The sequence below is a fragment of the Lissotriton helveticus genome, chromosome 1_1, assembly GCF_964261635.1.
Source record: "Lissotriton helveticus chromosome 1_1, aLisHel1.1, whole genome shotgun sequence".
In the NCBI taxonomy this organism is placed as follows: Eukaryota; Metazoa; Chordata; class Amphibia; order Caudata; family Salamandridae; genus Lissotriton; species Lissotriton helveticus.
In genome coordinates this window covers 1,024,409,952-1,024,424,854 of record NC_136057.1, presented here as the reverse complement: position 1 = coordinate 1,024,424,854, position 14,903 = coordinate 1,024,409,952, and the positions used below count along the sequence as shown (strand labels likewise).

Here is a 14,903-nt window from a genome sequence, read left to right as displayed (position 1 = left end):
GCTCCCATTGTGGACTATTGTTTATCAATTTTTGAATTTATATACTCTTGGGGACCACTGTTGTTTCGAGCTATTCAGCAGGGCTCTTTTAAATAATGTCCGATGCTCGCCGTCATGCTGTGCTTGACAGACATGGGTGGAGATTCATTTTACCTGCTAGTGTGCGCGCGTGTGCTTTTCAAAGCGCAGCACTTCAGGTAGTGAAAGAAAGTCAGTGCAGGGTAAACGGCGGCGGAATTTCACACGTCCTTTCTCTTGATGTGAGTGTTAATGCCCTGTCTGGGCATTAACCCTACAGTTAGATTGACGCTCCAGGGGCCTCTTCGATCGCATTGTCTATGCGATCGAAGAGGCCCCTGGAGCGCTAATCTAACTGTTTTCTGCACTGAGGCGCCCACCTTCCTAACGCCAAATGCCTCAAGGTCTGTTTCTTATATGCCCAGGCTGTGGCAGGATGTTGCCTTTCCTGCCAGCCAGCCGGCCCCAGTGCACCCATGAAATTCCCCTGATGCATGGAGTTGGAATTTAATGTGCAAAATAAAGGCTACGCCCTGGTTAAAACACCACAAGTGCTTTTCTTTCCTGAGAGCCCGCTGGTGCCTGTTGTGGTGGTGGATGGCGACTTGCACGTAGTGCTCCTCGCATTATATTTATACTGTGTGAGGAAGAGCTGGCACAAAGACTGCCTCCTTCCTAAAAGAAATGTAAATGTGGTGAATACGTTAATTAGCAAAGCTAAAGGTCTCCTGGAGGACACTGTATGGCTTTGGTTTGGAATGGAAACGGTTACAAAAGGCTTACACTAGTTTCCAACCATGTTTGGTAATGTGTTTGTGTTCTGGATTTTACGAGGCACAGAGCATTTACCATATCAGCAGAAGAGAACTCTAACACTAGGATACTTGCAACCTGCAGAGGGTCCGGGTTCAGCACCTGCACACCTCCTCCTGACCTCTGCCCCAGACTCACCACGCCATTGTGAGTCTCATGGTGGGAGCAGAGGGCACAGGCAGAGACACTGCACCAGGACTAGCTGTCTGACTCCCTGAAGAAGAGACAGGCTAGAGATCCACGCGGTGCCAGGCCAGCAGCTCCTCGGTCCATCGTTCTGACAGCTGTAAAGAGACAATTTAATATTCTCCTGCTGCTGACATTTAAAATGTTTGTTACGAAAATGATTATGGGGCTCCAGCACGGCAGGGGGCCTTGCAAATGGGCACACTAGAGTCTGGGCTTAATATGCACTACGTTTTGTCTAAACTAGCAGTTTTGGCAATCCCCTGGCAGTGGCAATTAAAAAAGCCATACTGAAGGGTATAACATGGCTTTTAACATACCGAAATCTTTTGTGTGTCTGCTTATGTTTGTCTGTTTGCCTGCATTTGTAAGCCTGCTTTTTTAAAGCAAAAAAAGTGTGAGAGAAAGAATCAAGAAACTCTCAGGAGTTATTTTAAAGAAAATGGGTGGCCCTTTGTGTGTACATGTCTGCTCGGCGACAAAGGTTCATAAATAACAGTAGGGAGGGTTGGTGAGTGAGTGAGTGGATGGGTGGATGAGTGAGCCAGGGTGCATGTGCAGATGGATGGATGGATGAGTGAATGGATGGGTGAAAGAGGGTGGATTATTGGATATAAGGGCCGAGGATGGGTGGGCAAGTTAAATATTGGATGGATGAATGAAAGGTAGAGAGGATGGATGAAAGGGGGGATAATGGATGAGTGAAAGGAGGGATTGGTTGAAAGGGTGGATGGAATGAAAGGGCGGATGGTATTAAGGAGTGAAAGGGTTGATGGATAGATGAGCGAAAGGATTGATGGATGAGTGAAAAGGTGGATAAAGAGATGGATGAGTGAAAAGATTAATGGATAGGTTTAGGGAAGGATGGATAGGTTTGGATATGAAAGGTGGACAGACGGAATGGTGAAAATCAACTGAATGATGGATGAAAAACTGAATAGACAACAGAATGTAAATGGTGAACATCAGCAGGTAAATGGTTGGATGAAAGGATGAATGGATAGATGGATGGAAGAGACAAGAGATATGTTCTGGGGAGGGTCATGATGATTTGCTTGGTGCCATAAGAGCTTTGGTTCGAAGTGGGGATATTTTCAGTTTCTTCCTACTCACTTGCTCAAAAATATATAGTATTGTGCTAAACAACAGCAATTGACAGTATGGCATTAAGAAGGTGTAACTATTGCAAAAAAAAGGAAATGTTAACATATTATTGCATTTCTCTTTCATTTTGTGTAATGAGTTAACCTGCTTTGTTTATATAAACACATTTATCATGTGTTTTGCTGTGTGATGCAACTATTATAGAAGTCGTTAAGTATCATCATGTCCTGCCCTTAGCCCCACCCCTAGCCCCGCCCACTCACTACACCTCTTGCGCATTTTAATGAGTACCTGCACTTATTTTTTCCCATTTAAAGCACTGGAGAGAGGCTTTCTTTTTACCGCTATTGGCAGACTCTTTTTCAGGAATTAATGAGAGTGACATTAACTGCCTTTATGACGAATGCAGGTCTTTACACAGGAGCCTCACATTCTTTGTTTCTGCTCCTTGTTTCTTCGAACTGTGCCTTGCTACCATAATTATATTTGCCTTACATGATGTTGTGAGCAGGAGGGACAATTTTATCATATCCATTATTTCACCCTCGAATATGATACCTCAGACTGTCTCCTCACAGTGTCTACGCAGCACAACTAGTTTTGGAAGTGTGTTTATATTCTCTTAAGGACCAGTATCTCCTGTACTATTTACATATGCACTTCTTTCACCATAATTGATTTTATTCTGCTGTTTTATTACATGATCCTATGTGGAATATGCTTGCTTTCTTTATTGATTCCATGTGATGCCTCCTCATTTCTAACAGCGCACTTCCTCAGCTTCTTTATGTCTCCATGCTTTTCATGCATTCTCTTCTGGTATTGTAACATCGTTTTTCATGTGCACACTGGAACTTTGCAGCTCTCCTCATTTTGACACTAGCGCGCTGCTTCTTGTCTTAATTTACAGTTTGCTGTTCCTTTTGTCATGATGTGATGGTGTTCTTTTGACGCGTAACGCTCTTTATTACTGTATTGAGACAGTTTCTGTGACTAGGCCACTTATTCCTGCGATAGCAGTAAAGTGCTTTTTCATTTTGTCAAATTGCAAGGTTATATAGGACATTTATTTATTTCATATGTTGTGCTATTCTTAACCTGAAACTTGCTAATGCGACATTGTTTTCACCATTGCTTCATATCGAAATATTCCATCAATTCGCTTTTGTAGAGCATCTGTGCAACTGTGTGTCACAATGTCTAATAACAGGAATGGTAGTAGACCACCTAAACAACCACTTTTTACTGAAGTGGTAAAGCAATCTACTAATTTGTCAGCGAAAGGTACTTTGTCTTCATCACCACCTCCGTCCCAAGCTTTGTCACCTCAAAGTGACAAGACATTATCCGAGACTTTGCAACGAATTTTGCAGGAGTTTTCTGGGGTCAATCGCCGGTTGGAAGGGTTGGATGTCATCATTACATCCCTGGCTGCAGAAACTAAATCAATTAGAGCAGATCTCACCACTTTTCATACCAGGATTGACAATCTTGATTCTAAAATATTGGACATGGAGAGCCGACTGGATTCAGTTCATAGTTCAGATCAAGACCTTCTTTTCCTGCATTGCAAACTCATTGACTTGGAAGATCGCAGACGTAGAGGCAATGTCGTTTTTTTTGGATTTCCAGAAAACATAGAAAAACAAGACATGAAATTATTTCTTTGCAACAATCTTCAAATTCTGACTGGTATCTCCTTTGCTCCTCCTCTTGAGATACAACGCGCTCACAGACTTGGTCCTCTACGTACAGATGCCTCTGCGCGGCCAAGACCAATTATTGCTTGTTTTCTCCGACATGAACAAACCCGACAAATTTTGTCTGTGGCCCGCTCGCGAGGCTCCTTTCTTTTTCAAGGACATACTATTCATGTAGCTGGAGACTTTTTGAAAGAGACCAACGAACGACGGAAGGCATTTCTCTCTATGCGGCCGCAATTGCGTCAACTGGACATCAAATATGGACTGTTTGAACCTGCACGTTTTCGTATTACCAGGAATGGAGAATCCAAGGACTGCTATGATCCTGCACTACTGCAACAATTTTTGGATGACATCAAATTTAACGACATGGAAACTCAATCTCCTCAATGTGATCAGCCTCAACCGTCTACCTCTCCATCTTCAAATCTGCCAATGCCACCAACGAGCACCTTTAGTGAAACTAGGCAACGTGGTAGAGATTTCAATCGTCTGACTCATTCTCAAGATGATAGGGTTTCTGCTCTGCACTCCATTTCCACGCTTACTAATGCTCCGCAAAGGGACAAATCTAGATCTCCTCTTAAAAAGCCCTCAGATGCTGACTGAATACTCTTTTCTTGTTCACCTGTATACTTCTGTGATTTCTTGATGTACCTTTTAACTTGCACTGTAGATGCTGACTGATACAATTCGTACTGTTCAATTGTTCATCTTGATGCTTTGTTGTATTATATAATGTAGTTACCTCTGCTTCCTATTTCATATTGCAGAATTTGTTCTCATGCTATTGTGTAATTTCGCGTAAGCATTGATTTCTGTTTTTGAAGCGCATATCTCTCTACTATTGTACTGCTTATTCCATGGTCAAGTTACTGTACTTACCATCTTCCATATCTTTTCCCTCATTGTTGCTCCCCTCCTTTTAGGGATCTTCGTATTATTTACTTTTGCACTGTATATCTATTATTCCTAGTTATTTAAGAGTTATAATTAGTGTTGCTATTTAATTGCTTTATGTGTTTCAAGGTAAGCTTTACTGTCTCCTTTATCTCACCGGTCAACATATCTACCAGCATTTTGGTCCAGAACACGAGCATGATACCTCAGCTTTCCCTATGAGAGAAGTACACCCAATTCCTGATCCAAGGGGTGGAAACCTCCCCGCCATCCGACAATATGTGCACACCCCATGGACGAGGGCTGATTTATTGGCCCTAAAGAAAGAGTTGCCTGATCCTAGAAGTAATCCGAAAGTGTTTTATGAGCATCTTGAATCTGCTCTTAGTTTAACGCCCATGATATTGAAAGATGTTGACCTTCTGTTCGATTTTTTGGTACCGCAGGAATTGTGGCGCCCCGTTAGGGATCATAATTCGGCACACATTAACTGGGGAGCGATAGCGGCTGCGGATAATCGTAGAGGAGCAGGAGAGGATGTGCCACAAGTGTTAAAAGATTTACCTGGACACATTATAACACGCATGCAGGAAATTCTGCCTAGACAAAAAGTAGACTGGGATAAAATGACTGCATGTAGACAGAAGGAGGGAGAAGAAGTGACTGATTTTTTTAGCAGAATAGAAGAGATTTTTAAAGGACACAGTGGACAGGACATCCAGACAGTACAAGGAAAGCGCATTTTTGCTAATCAGTTTGTTAATAACATTTTACCTGAGCTATCGGACAGTATAAAGACATACGAAAGTACCTGGACTGCTAAAGATCCAGCTGAGTTATTGACAATGGCGTGCTATTATGAAAATAAGAGAAATTCAGACAAGGGAAAAAAGGATAAGCAAATGAAGGAATTGAAGACAAAAGCGTTAATGCAGCAAGCTTTTCCTGACAGAGGAAGGTCAAGAGGACGTACAAACTTTCAGAGGGCAGGTGGACGTAGTCGTGGGGTTGGTCGCGCTGCTTCAGCTCCGGCGCAACAGAGAGCAGGGTTAGGATATAATCAATGTGCTAACTGCTATGAGGAGGGACATTGGAAGAATGAGTGCCCTTACTTACAGGGCAAGGGTCAAACTATGAGAAATAGTGCAAACACTTACAGAGGAAATTCAACTCCCCGTGCAGACAGGGGGAGAGGTAGAGGACAGCAAAGAAATTACAGTGACACTGAGCAGGCAAATTATTTTGACAATAATAGGAACAATGCGTATTTCACTCAAGATTATACACCATATGATGACAACGAGGACTGGACACAATAGGGATGCCCAGGAGAGGACAGGGAGCGAGTGCAGATACCAGTGGATTCTTCAGGCCCATATGTAAAAATGGTAGTTGAAGGTGAGGAGAGGAAATTTCTTCTAGATACTGGTGCCACTAATACATCGATTACTAATCCATAATTCTCAAGTGGGTTTCGTTCCGGGTCGTTCATCTCGGAACCATCTCCGCACTTTATCCCATGCCTTGTGGTCTGCTAAACACTTGTCAGACGATGCTTTGCTTCTTTCCCTTGATGCTGAAAAAGCATTTGACCGCATTGAATGGGAATATCTGTTTACAGTTATGCAACGATTTGGATTGGGTGATCAATTTGTTGATAAAGTACGTTTGCTATATGATAGTCCATTAGCTCAAGTTAACTGTGGTGGTTTTTTATCTACCCCCTTTCATATTCGACGAGGCACTCGTCAAGGTTGCCCGTTGTCCCCTCTTCTATTTCTTTTGGCAATGGAACCTCTGGCTGCGACAATACGACAATCCAATGAAGTTGTAGGAGTTCATCTTCCAATTGCCCATTCCAAAATTTACTTGTATGTCGATGATATTCTTCTCACTCTTACTGAACTCCCCTATTCTCTTCCCGCCCTTCTTCAAATTATCAATGATTTCTCCTCTTTTTCAGGTTATAAAATAAACTGGGATAAGAGTGAAGCATTACCCATGTCAATTTGTACTACGAAGACAGCAATCTCCGGATTTATTTTCTTTCCATTGGCAACAGTCCCGTCTTAAGTACTTAGGAATCTTAATCAACAGAGGCTTGGATAATATGGTCACCGATAATTTGACTCCTTTATTTACACAAATGCAAAGGGACTTCGATAAATGGAAAGCTTTGGGCCTTTCTCTTTGGGGAAGAGTTCAAGCGGTTAAGATGGTCACTTTGCCACGATTTCTTTATGTTTTAGGTATGCTCCCTCTTCATATTCCTCTGGCCACTCTTCGCTCCATTGACTCCAAAATAAAACTCTTTATTTGGGGTACGGCTAAACCGCGCCTTGCTATTGCCAAATTGAAAGCTCACCAATTATATGGGGGCCTGGGTCTTCCCTCCATTGAGCACTATTCACTTGCCCTTCATATTTCTCAACTCTCATCTTTTCTACCCAAATCTAAAGATATTCCTCAATGGGTACCAATTGAACGTCATCTTTTGGCTCAAGATTCAGGATTATCTCTTTTATACGGCACAGGGACTAGTTCTGATGATCCTACCAACCCTATTTTGTCTGCAATGCATAAATCTTGGCAAAGAGGTCATCGTATACTAAAATCTAACTCGCGTATTCATATTAAAGCTCCCATATGGCATAATTCAGCTATTCGTATTGGTGGCCGTACGTTATCCTGGCCTTTATGGAAAGAGGCTGGCATCTATTCCATATATCAACTTTTGCACAATGGAGATTTCAAATCCTTTTCCCAACTTTGCGAGGAATATCATCTTCCACCTTTACAGTCCTCTAAGTATCTCCAACTTCAGCAATGTCTTACAAAACACTTAGGTTCTCTGCCTGGACTGCTTCAAATATCCCCCATTTTGTCTTATTTACAGTTGTGGGGGAATTTTATAGGAATGACTTCTGGTCTTTATAAAACGTTTTTACATCCTCTCTTCTCACAACCCCTTTCATATACTCTTCAGATGAAGTGGCAATCCCGTTTATCACTTACATTTTCCAATACTCAATGGGATCTAATTTTAGAGGGGTTACATAAAGGAGTTCGGGAAGCTCGTCTTAAATTCTGTATCTTTAAAATTCTTCATGAATGGCATTGGTCTCCTGTTAAGCTACACCAAGCTAAGTTATTATCGCATACTTCTTGCTGGAGATGTTCTGCTCCTGGTTGTGACATAACACACATCATTTGTGAATGTTCACGTACCAGGCCCTTTTGGCTCTTTGTGGGGAAGACATTAAATTCTACAATGTCATTAACATTACCTCTTACACCTGCTACCATTATTCTCCATGATTTTCGAGGTTTCCTGAAACTCTCTAAGCCACAAACTCGCCTTCTCCATACTGCTTTGGCCACAGCCAAGATTTGTATTTTACGTCACTGGAAATCTCCCTCAGCCCCTTCTCAGGAGGAATGGTTGGTGGCCATGATGCAAACAGCTTTACACAAACGCACAATTTATAATCTTCAAGACCAGGCTTCCATTTTTCTTCAAATCTGGGCTCCATTTTTGGAAACTGCGGTAGATGATGATTCTTCATCTACTCCTTCCTCTTCTACTCCTGTTTCATCTACTTAACTTTTACCTTCAGTGACTCTCTCCATATTACTCTACTCTAGTTATTCTTTTCTTCCCCTCTTTCTCCGCTTCTGCTCCTTTTCTCATTGTTACTCTGGTACCCCCCCCTTACTTTAGATTTTACTTTCTTTTTTCCTCTATTTTTCTTGTTTTCTTATCTTCATATTTTTTGCTTTTCTCTTTTGTCTCTCATTTTTCTTTCCTTTTTATTCGCTCTGCTTTTTATATACCACAATATATCTGCATTTTTTCTATTGTTCTCCCATATTGGGTTATGGTATATTTGCTATTAATTATTTCTTTATCCTTTTCACATATTTGTTCTATTTTGCATTTGATTTATTATAATATGTATTTTCTTCTCTTGCTATGACATTTTACTGCTTTGCTTTTATCTTTGTATTTTATTCAATATTTTAATAAAAAATTCCAACACAAAAAAAAACTTAAGCTGCAGCGAGCAGACCGACCAAGGAACTGCCTGAATCCTACCACAGTCAAACAAGTAGCAAGGGTAAGATTCTGAATTGGACGTTTGCTGGCTTAATAATATGCTCTAATTGCAAGCACGTGGACGGTTGAGGTCCTATCGTGAGTTATATTACCCGATCTCTATTAGTGTCATAACGGGACAATTTATAATGTGAGTCGCACTAGGTTGGTTGTTAATTTTAAATAGAAATACGCCGAGACACTACCATGCCCAAATACTTTTAAATACTACTGAGCCATGAGTGCAGCAGTGAAAAGCAAGATTTATAAAAATGTAGATTGATTCTATCTGACGAGTAGGCCCTAGGGGCATAGATTGCTACTTTTGTTACGCTAGATAGTTCATCAGATAATCATAGCACAGAGTACCTTGTATTTGACTATTTTTGACCATTATTGTAATGTACTAATTATACATGTATTCATTATAGGGAGAAAAAACTATTGACCCTTCAAACATGACAGAAAAATATAAAGTCTTGATAAAGATGGTGTAATTTGCTGTATCCATCGAAACGCATCGACACACTTTTCAAGTACAATTCAGGATTCCAACACTATTGTTTAAATACAGATTATATCTAAGTACAGAACAAAGTGATATCACAGGAAATTGAATGTACAAATTGTATTGAACGAACCTGTTGTCTTACATGTTTCTGTCTGTTTTCTCTCTTCTTTTGTTGATTATGCAGGCCATAATTGAGAATGTATGAGCTTTATTTTAACCATATTTTGTTGTATTTTTCAAAAAGTCTTTATGATATGTTGTACATTACATCGTGTTTTTAATATTGTTTGTATAAATCTATTCGTGGAATAAAAGTACAATTTTTCTAATATCTGGTTATATATGAATTGTTTTTAAATGTGTTGAATTGTTAAGTTAGATCAAGGGGATCATGCTTTCTCAGGTCCCCTATGGGGGTGCCCTGATTTTGTGCTATTCCTCCTGGTGCCCTATGCTAACTTGGTGTTTCGACTACCTCTCCAGATCCTGCAGGCTTTGCTGTTGTTTGCATCTTTAACAAACCCCGAATATCCAAGGGTCTACAACCATATTCTGGACACTAAAGGTCTGAAGGAAAAAACAACAGTGAGACACTCACCACAAGAAGAGGAAATATACCATTAATTTACGGCTTCCCATCACTCACCACACTGGTGACATGCTTCATCATCTGGGTCCCCTCTTTAAGTCACACCGGTGACACTAAGGGCTACAACCCTATCATAGTGATGGAGAGCCCGAGGATGTTTTCAAATAGAAGTATTAGCTCTTTATCATCCCAGATTCGAGAAGGTAAGTGTGTGGGAATTGAGTGCAGTCCATGGGTGAAAAGGTGAAGTTAAAATTGAGTTGCGATTGACCCAACTTTATTAATGTCTCTCGCAATTCAAATTAAAAACAGTGACCGTCAAGGGGTACCGACGGAAAGAGCGGTGCCTCCCTTTTCCCTGAGCTGTTGCCAGGTGGGGTGAGGTAGCTTCCTTGCAAGGTCAAGACACCTTCGAACATATGGTGCTTGCCCTCCAAAGATTGTTTACTCTACATTAGAGGTGACGTAATTGTATCGTTATCAAGCATTTCCAATCTATGAGGATTGTTTATTTTTGTTTACACTAATTTTATTTGTATACTTTTACAGTAGCAAAATAATAGCAAGTAATAGGTGGGTCCTGACGAAGGCACAAGACAGCACGTTGTGTGTGTGTGCTGAAACATGTTGACCACTCTATAAGTTCTACACAGCTATTTGGTAAAACTGTCTTTCTGCACTGTTTTTAATTTGAATTGCGAGAGACATTAATAAAGTGATGACACCCTTGAAAGTGTTTTCATACCATTTTTTTGTTTGTAGTTTTATATAGCGCAAACTCGACCTGAAGGTATCAGAGCGTTTTATACGAGCACCAGTTACATTACACAGGACGGATAAAATGTTGGTTGGCACAAGGAGATTAAGAGATTTGCTCAGAATTACAGGATGTTAAGCCCTAACGCTACATAATTTAATCAGGCACCGCACTGACAGTGATTGGTCAGAGCCTCATATCCTCATGGTGCCATGCTGTCTGCACAAGAGGCCTGCTCTAGAGGCCTAGACTAGGCCCAGCAACCGCGTCTAACAGCCAATCCAGTTCCCTTGCTATTACACAGCATGAGAGCAGTACAATGACTGGCTTGAGCAGGCAAATAACAGCTCATTATGAGACCGGGGGTTGTTGTTTTGATCAATCCCCAGTCCCTAATGTGAAGGTTATGTTATGTTATGTTAATAACACTTTTATAGCGCACAGCTGCCCCAGCCAAGGGGCGTCCCAGAGGTGGAGAGAGGCCTCTAGTACACATGTTAGGCTGGCTGGAGATAGGTTGCCCTCCAACTCAACATAGGCACTTTGGGCCTACGTACCTTGCATTCTACAGGTGTGTGCTCTGTGCTAATGTGCTGTCTATTAAAAGGGAAACCTCAACCACTACCCAGTTGCTAACGTCCACGGCTGAAGGCTGAGTGCCAGGGGCACATGAATGAAAATGAATGAAGTGTTTAAAATATATATATATATATATATGAGCGCATAAAAGGGGAGCCAAAATATGAGTTGGGCAACAACCCTATGCTCAAAGATAGGAACTGCCCATGGTTTCTTCACCAGCAAAAGGTCGCAAAAATGGGGTGGCCATCCTTTTTTCTCGTAACTGCAATTTACCATTTTAAACCATAATTTGGACTCAGATGTTATATATGTCCATATCCACATTGTTAAATATTCATTATTTAGTTGATATCTATGACCCTATACAAGAAGATCCCCAATTTTCGGAATCAACGTCATCTGAGAATCTAGCAACAGGCACTGCCCCTATTATCATGAGTAGGGACTTTAATATGATTCTTGACCCACTTTTAGATGAAATCTCTACTGTTAACTTCTGCCCCACAAAATCTTACACTCTTCTAAAAGCATTTACAACAAACACTAAATTAGTGGACCACAGGAGACTTACACATCCTACTGATACAGATTTCACCTTTTTTTCTAAGGCACACTCTACATACTCACCTCTAGATTATATGTTATCTTCCCGAAATTTAACTCATATGGGGCCAGATGTAGGTGTCAAAATACCGGTCGGAATCGGCCGAAAATACCGATTTTCGGCCGTTTCCGACCGGTATTTTGACATTTGTATGTAGGGGCACTGTAAACATGCAGATTCGGTAATTTTACCGAATCGGTAATTTTACCAAATCTGTAAAATTACCGACCAGTAAAATTACCGAATCTGTATTTTCCTATGTAGGTAGCACTTCTAACAGTGCTACAGGGCCTTTAGAGTTCGTTATTTACCATGTAATACAATTGCATGGTAAATAACGAATTCTTGTGTACATGCACATCTGTGCATGTACACCTGTGCCATGTGGCACACAGACATGCCCTAAGGGCATGTCTGTGTGCCACATGGCGCACAAGCCAGTTACAGGGGTGCAACAGGGTGTCAAAGTGACACCCTGTCCCCCTTGTAAATTCGGTATTTTTACCGATTCGGTAATTACCAAATCGGTAACTGCCATTGAATCCTATGGGCTTCAAGGCCCATAGGAATCAATGGCAAATACCGGTTCTGTAATTACAGAATTGGTAAATACCGAATCATACCGATTTGGTATTTGTTACCGATTTTCTACCTACATTTGAATTACCGATTCATGATTACCGAATCGGTAAAATTCGGTATTTATGAATCGGTAATTCACATTTACCTACATCTAGGCCATGATCTCCAATCCCAAAATAAAACCGGCACAAAAAAATAATTGGTAACCAGGCAAGAACCACGGGACCGGGCACTCAACAATTGTGTAGGGTAGTGTAGCAATACAATACTGGTATAGGTTGGTGCTCCAAGGGGAGAGACCTTGGCTACCAATTTAACCACATTAGTCCCAACAGCAGTAGGGATACAACAATACAAAGAGTCCCCCCTGAGCACTCATAGATTAATATACTTGTCAAATAGAAATAGTCATACAGTATCTGAGCTATGTGTGATAGCTCAGATACCGTATGACCATTTTCAACATCTCCCAGCAGTTTGTCCTTCCTCAGTTGTGTGATTGTCTATTCCCCTTCTAAGTGGCCCAAACTTTGTTTGCTCAAGGGTGCAAACTTAGAGATGAGGCCAGATTGAAAGCACACCTCACCACCCCTGCTGAGGCCACACTCAAGACTCATTTGTCCTGAATCCGAGGCCGAGCCTTGTCATGATGTGTGATCCAGTGGTGGGGGACATATCTGAAGGGCACGACATCCTGACCGTTGAAAGGCTGAAGTGAATGTAAATGTAAATGTACATGTATTTATATAGCGCAAATCACCGACACGATATCTAAGCGCTTGCTTAGGGAACCCGTCCTGGTATTCCCCTGTGAGATACCCCGGCAGGGTATCCACAAGGTGAAAGCCAGGCATCTCGCCGCGAGGGGCCGTAGTGGAGATTAAGCAAGCTATTGCCCAGAGTCGCAGAGTGTGACCCCGTGAGTCGAGTAGGCACCGGGGCGAGAATAATCGAGTCCGTGGAATTTTAGAGCCCGAGACCCGCCGAGGCGGGGAATCAAACCCTGGTCCACGGCCGATCTCAGCTTCCGGGTAGGCCGCCTCTAACCACTGAGCCACACTTCTCCAGTGTAAGACACCTCTGGTTGTGCTGTGAAACAGAGGGTGGGGAAGACATCTAAACCAGCCTTGCCAGTGTGCCTGCTTCCACGAATGATATATGAACAAATGGTCAATCTGCAAATTTAAAGGGTGCCTGGAAGCCTGTATTGGCTTTAATTGATGGAACTACGTGAAGCTTCCTGATACACGATTATTTTTTTTGAGAGGTATTGTAAGGTGCTACCAGCTACAATGTAAAGCGAGTGCTTTTAAAAGACAGTTACCTAAAAAATTGCTTCCTGATGACACACGTTTATTAGTTTTGAGCTAGTTGTCATGGCCCTGATTGCTCGAGCTGGCCCGGCCAGCTCCGCACTTGTGACCTGCAGGTGGCACCATTTGTTAGCAGCCTGTGCTTAGTTTGCAGCCTGCTAGGCCCAGACTGTGTGTAGTGAAAACAAATAACAATAATGAAATTCACTTATCAATAAATAATGAATTCTGTGAGACACTCAGTATTGTCATCTCAAAGTCTGTTATGATCTTCTGTGATAATACTGAATAAGCAACAACTAACATCATTATCAAATGAAATCTCTTTATTGATGTCATAACTACACTTTCATGATTGCCTTATTAACTTTCTTGGTTTCTCATATTTGCTTGATAAAGCACCATTTGCCCACTCTTTTTCAATTTTCTCAGGGGGTGATCTCCCCAAAGTGAAGATAAAATCCAAAAAGTAGCCCATAAATAAAGACAAACAAAGGAACAGAACATAAAGGACCTTTAGAGGAGAAACACATTAGGAAAAAGTTGTGAGTCTATGAAGGTACATTCCACGAAGTAAATGGGACACCATGTTGCCTGCTAAAGGTAAAAAAATAACAGTAATAAGTAAGCAGCATGCAAATCAAGCATAAGGTATAGAAGAATGTGAGTCCGTTGCTACTGGATAATGGAGATCATGATATGCAAGTAGATCTGCAGGTGGTGTAAATGATTTAGAGGCTGATAACAACTACAATCCTCCTATGGACCACTATAGCTGCGGTGGCAGTGAGGGCATAACTGCGCTGGCGATCCGATTGTGAGTTTGATGGTCAGACTGCCAAAGGGCTGCTGTAAAAACTGAAGATCCCAGGTCCCCGGCAGTGGTGTAGCGGTCTGCGGCCTGCAATATGCAGAGGAACTGCCAAGCATATTACATGTTTCCTCACCAACACAGTTTTTATGGCGGTGTGCCCACCATGAAAATGTCAGGACTGATCAGGCATGTGTTCAAATTCGATACTCTACCCCTACCTTCAAGATAAATGGGGGCTACACTGTACTTCATTCTCCAATGGGATGGACCCAAAGGTTGGCCAAGTCATTTCATCATTATTGAGGTGACAAAGATAACCCTCAGGAAGAAT

General features: G+C 41.6%; 1 long non-coding RNA gene across 3 annotated transcripts in view; it reads right to left on the bottom strand.

Moving 5' to 3' along the window:
• LOC144820128 (uncharacterized) overlaps positions 1-14,903 on the bottom strand; it is a 485,905-nt gene that overhangs the window by 207,164 nt on the left and 263,838 nt on the right. The window lies entirely within an intron of this gene.